The sequence below is a fragment of the Lampetra fluviatilis genome, chromosome 33 (genome assembly GCF_964198595.1).
Source record: "Lampetra fluviatilis chromosome 33, kcLamFluv1.1, whole genome shotgun sequence".
NCBI lineage: Eukaryota > Metazoa > Chordata > Hyperoartia > Petromyzontiformes > Petromyzontidae > Lampetra > Lampetra fluviatilis.
In genome coordinates, this window is record NC_136307.1 from 3,628,988 (window position 1) to 3,634,987 (window position 6,000).

Below are 6,000 nucleotides of genomic sequence, written 5' to 3' on the forward strand. Positions count from 1 at the left end.
GGTTCCACTCAAATGTGGATGTGAATTGAATTGCTGGAAGTTTATCCAAAGTGACTGCGATCATAATGCAGTGTGAAAACCACTATCCACACGACTCCTCCATAATACTTTTGTCTTTGTCATACATACAGACAAAGACCCCCCGTATAGCCTTCACAGTCTATTGGGGCACGTGCTGTTAGCGAGCACCTTTGAAGGCCGGCACAGCACACGAGGGGGTGGGTGGCCAACACAATGCCTGGCCGCTTTTGTCTCCCTAGTGGCGATGTTTACTCCACACCGCACCAGGTACTCATTTTGAGGCTGAGTCAACCTAGGGGAGGCCCAGGACCGGTGCAGATAATCGTGACTGTTGTTGGCCGTGAACTGGAATCGAACTCGGGTCGCCAGTTTCGTAGCGCAGCACGCTAACCACTATACTACCACTCCCTACAAACACACAGCTAAAAACTCACACATTCACACAAAGACACACACATTCACACAAAGACACACACACATTCACACAAATACACACACATTCACACACAGACACATACACACACTTAACTTTTCTCTCCTTTACCACATTCATGTTCTCATTATCCCAAAGTCGAGTATACAATAAAAAAATGTTACAAAACAGAAATTTACGGCGCTAAGTTTTTTTTTATCCCATCAGGATTTTGATTATAGCAGTAATGTATGTAATAATGTTTCATGCTCAGCGGTCTGTAGATGCATTATTAGACAAATAATTGCTGGAGTATTGCTGCTGGTTCCACGACGTTTAACACAGTAATTCCATTTACACAAAACCATTCGGGCAATATTGTGGCTGTATTTATGAAAACCCGACTAAAACAACACAGCTGTTACAACCGACATTGTATTTTCACTTAACCGGTACTTGGAGCTCCTAGCTCACAGCACCATATGTACAAAAACACAAAGATCCCCCGTATAGCCTTAACAGACTGTAGGGGCAAGTGCTGTTAGCGAGCACCTATAAAGGCCGGCACAGCACACGATGGGGTGGGTGGCCAACACCACGCCCGGCCTCCTTTGTTTCACATCGCACCAGGTACTCATTTGAGGCTGAGTAGACCTAGGGGAGGCCCAGGACCGATTCAGATAATCGTCACTTCTGTTGGCCGTGAGCGGGAATCGAACTCGGGTCGCCAGGTTTGTAGTGCAGCGCGCTAACCACAACACTACCGCTCCCCACCATATGTACACACACACACATGCGCCAGTTTCCGATTGATGCCAGCTTTGTTTTCATCGAACAGCTCGCATGCATTTTTAATAATACATTGAACAAATCTTACACGTGGGCATGTGTGAGGATTGCACAAGCACACTTGGGGTGGGAGTATTTTCACCCCACTGGCGATTCATTGACCAGCTAGAATTCAAGGCAGTAGCCATGGAGTCAACATTGGGGGGGACCAAATCTTCCAGGGGGTCTGGGGCCCCCGCCCCCCAGAAAAAAAAATTCTAAATTTGAAAACGAATCTCCTGCCAATATCCTGCCTAAAATAAAAAAAAAATTCACAAACACATAGGATGGACTTTTTATTAATTTTTTACAATATTGTCTAATAGTGTATTGTATTACATTGCTGTTTTTTCTTTTTTAGCTTTTCTTGTTTCATTGTATGTAATGGCAGAGATTAGGGATTAATAAAGTAACAACCATAACCACAATCATATAAACAGAAATCTATTTTATAGCAAAATATTGGGGGGGACATTTTGAGCATATTTGAATAATATACATTATAATTACGGCCTTGGCTAGAATTCAAGGTCACGATTCTATTCAAGAATTGATTCTGCGGGGGCGCCGCGGTGGTGAGATGTTGACTACCTCGCTTGGTATACAGGAGGTCGTGGGTTTCGTTCACAACCCTTGACGCCTGCTGCTGTATATTTTGAGTTTGCATGTCTCTTTCTCCCCATGGTCGCGCGGATTTTTCTCCGGGTCCTCCGGTTTTTCCCTCCACATTTAGAATCAACATCCACGCGTTCAGATTATTTGGCTGCTATAAATGTCCACGTGATATGCCACTTCGTTGAGCTATCATTTGTGGCCAGATCGCTCCTGGAAAAGAGCAAATAGCTCAGCAGGCTTTATCTGGTAAAGTTGAATAAAATAGTTTTAGTTTAGTTTGAAATGTGGCAACTGGAGTGTATCGTGAGCTTAAGAATCGATAATAATATATTAATGTTTGCATCGTTACGTGGCTCTCTGCAAGAAATTAGTGCGCCCCCCTCCCACTGAAGTTAGATTATTTACGTTCCAAGCAGTACCCCACACATACACAAACGCTGTCATTTGCCCACAAAATTAGCAGAATGCTAAATGCCAATTTACCTACGAAAGCTATGTGTCGAGACATTTCTTTTCGGCAGGGTCCTGCATTTACTGGACATCCGTGGACCAACTGGACATTTATACAGGTAGGAACAACAGGTTCCACACTGCCCACCAGGGATTATTTGTCTGTCTGTCTGTCGTGCATATCTGGAATTCCGCCCACCCATGCACCTCCCCACCGAACACCGAACTACGCCGCGATTGGTTGACGATGTCGGGGAGGGTGGGGGGGGGAAGGGTAAACACGCCCACTCATCCAACTGCCCCCCCCCCCCCCCCTGAACGCCGCGCTGTCCAACCAAGTTCCTACCTGCCCACTCCGGAAGGAACGTGTTTAAACTACTGGACATCTGTGAAAAAGAGCTTTCTAACAACTCATCGGATTCCTCCAGTATAAATAAATAAATATTCCGATATTTATATTTGACCAATTCCCATTCATGAGAATTTCACTTCATGTGGGTTGGAATTTGAGAGAGAAAAACCCCCAGAGAAAACCCACCTCGCTGCTCCATGCCTACAACACCTGGCAGGCCCCGGTGGTCACCCAAGCAAGTACTGAGCAGGCTCAACATCTGCTCAGCTTCCGTGATGTGATGACATCGGGCGCATTTCGAAATGACGTGGCCATCGGCACTGCTCTATCCAGAGGCTGCCCCGCACTCCATCTCATCTGGCTACGAGCCTGGTCGACCTCCGACTGCTCACGTGAACTCGTAACCTTGTGACTGCGAACCACAATACAACTATTTCTCTTTATTTCGATGTAAAGCTTTCGTGACTGCAGGGATTCATCTTCTTGGTTCTTTCGGTAAAGTCACGTAGAAGGGAAATAATAAAATAAAATAAATAAAACATAATAAAGTAATTACATTTCGATGTAAAGCTTTCGTGACTGCAGGGATTCATCTTCTTGGTTCTTTCGGTAAAGTCACGTAGAAGGGAAGTAATAAAATAATACAAATAAAACATAATACATAATAAAATTATTATGTTTAATTTGTATTATTTTATTACTTCCCTTCTACGTGACTTTACCGAAAGAACCAAGAAGATAGTTCTCTTTACACCCGCTCCTATTTTAACGCCGTGATTCGTTTTTGGTCGCAGATTCAAGACAGCGACAGAGAAGCCCCCCTTTGCTTGCTCAGGATGCCTGTCTCATCGACCTCTGCCGGGCACCTAATCACTGTCGAGGGCCCTCTCACAATCGGCATAATAATCTGCGCCTGAATTATTTACTCCGTATCGCTATCCATCAACATTAAAATTGAAGTCCTGCCGCAAATTTGGGGACAGATTCGAAATTTGTTTGCTCTCGCTCATGGGTGTGTGGGAATGCGAATGATTTTGAAGGGTGGGTGGGTGGGTGTGTGGTTGGTAGTGGGGGTCCTATATGGCTGTAACCCCTTTACGACCTATCCCCAATTCCCCATCCCTTCACCACCGCCCCCACCCACCTACCCACCCACCCCCTTTACTAACCCCCTTCATTTTTGATTACCGAAATATCCACATGACTGTCTGGCAAATGATTTCGCTCTTAAATAATGCAATGGCCATTCGCCATCGAAAAAAAGCCCGTCACACGTCGGCAGGGTGTTTTGTATGTGTGTGTTTAGCCGTTTTAGCGTGCGAGATCCAGAAATAATTCAGTTCTCCTGCTGCCCCCAAGCTAACTGTGATTGCTTCAAAATGACATTTCTGCCACCTTTCTTTTCATGCCTTCATTACGCTTGTGCTCGCTGGCTCGCTCTCTCTCGCTCTCGCTCGCTCTTTCTCTCCATAACGATCACGCACGGAATTGATTTTTTGGGCTCCAGAGGATACTACTTATATCATCGGTGCATAATGCTGATTGTGAGATATATACTGGCTGCGCATAATAACACACACACACAACACATTTTTGAGGATATTAACATTTGACTGAATTGAGGTGCCACTTGGCTTGTGAGCTCAATGACACCGTGCGATGTTCTCTTGCTCACAAAATAAAACGTGAATGTGTATGGCGTGTTGCTGTGCTGGTTGCGTCAAGGGTACATAAAACATAGCAAAGTCAAACATACAAGCATTCACCCTTGCAATTGAGTGTTTCCTCTGTATACACAATACTATTTCTACTTATTTTAATGGAATTGAATAGAATCCACAAGATGCCGGCATTTACTATATGCAATTCACAGTAAATCGTTGCGTTTCATGTATTGTTCCTATCCACTGCTAGATAAAGGCCTCCTGCCCATGTCATTGCCATTCCTACCAGTCCTGTAGTACCCACCATGCACCTCGCTCCTGCATATCCGAAGATCTCGTCGCTCCATCTCATCCTCTTGGGCGAATTCTCTCCTCCGATTGCCAGTCTGCCAGCGGTCTCATCCATCTGAGATGTTGCGTTCTAGTGATGTGTCCTGCCCATGCCAAACTTACCTTTGTTAACCATCCTCACAGCTCCGGTCATCGTCACAGAAGCGGCTCTTGGCTCGGTCATTGAAGAAAGAGGGGCACCTCATCGCGCGCTTTCAGACGCGCTTCTGCGGCCGTCTGGAACGCTCTTCCCCGTCCGATATTGGGGAGTCACTGGAGCTATACACTTTTAAATCTAGATTGAAAACTATTTTTTTTAGAACTGCTTTTTGTGGGTAGTTTGTTGTCGTTCGCCCGCACCTCCGATTAGCACTGTCGGCTACATACGGTGCGAAAGAAGTCCTACATACATACAACCAGTCAATAAGATGCTACTAGTTTGCATTTGTTCTCTGACTCTGATCCACGTGTTCTCCTTTCTGTTTCAGTGCAACGCCCAGCATACACCTGTTATACCACTTGTGATGTGTATCCACTATCTTTCAGAATCTAGTAAAAATGAATTAATATCATATGCCATTCTGTCTAGCTTTTGTAGATTATGAAATGGAATTTGATTTATCGGAAACTGATGTAGTCAGAATCTGATGTAGGCAGTTTCATAAAAGTGACACTTAATAAATTTGGGACAGGTACACTTAAATGTTAAGAAGAAAGCAATACAATACAACTGACAGTGGTTTCCTTGAAACCGATTGTGGTATCGCAAGACCTTGAGCGATGGGAATGTCGTCGGGAGTGCCCTCATCATAGGCCCACGAGGGAGTGCAAGAGTCGAGATGCCTTCATCCAGCAGTGGACGGACGGTGGATTGAGACGATGGGCGGGGACCATTCTCTCTCTGTCCAGCGATATCTCCGGTTTACGTCGGGGGCGCGTTCCTGAAAGGTGCGACGACGATTATCGAAACGACGTCAATCGAAGAGATCTACATGGTGGCGGTGGTGGAGGCGAAGGCTGAGAGGCGACGGATAACGAAAGAGGACGGGCCATGATGATGATGTCAGCGACGTAAGGGTGGGTTTGAAGTGACGCAAATCGGGTAGTTGTGTTCATAAAGTGGCGACGTTTTTGCAAAACGACGTTAAAGGGGGTGACATAAAATCGGGGTTTGCCTCTCAATAGAATACTTTTAGGTCGTCCACATGCATTTATACCAGTCGTGTCCGCTATAGTATTCGCATGATATAACAATAACAGTATTTAGTGCTACTGGCAAATGAGACGTGCAATTCTTTTTTGCCAGTCTCGTTTTGAAGTGTGAGATT

At 45.2% G+C, this 6,000-nt stretch overlaps 1 protein-coding gene across 1 annotated transcript in view; it reads right to left on the reverse strand.

Moving 5' to 3' along the window:
• ECH1 (enoyl-CoA hydratase 1) overlaps window positions 1-5,463 on the reverse strand; it is a 147,079-nt gene extending 141,616 nt beyond the window's left edge. Inside the window, exon 1 of the mRNA XM_078871839.1 lies at window positions 5,445-5,463. The gene's annotated coding sequence lies outside the window, so the exon portion shown is untranslated. The remainder of the gene's footprint in view (window positions 1-5,444) is intronic.
• Window positions 5,464-6,000: the final 537 nt, after the last annotated feature.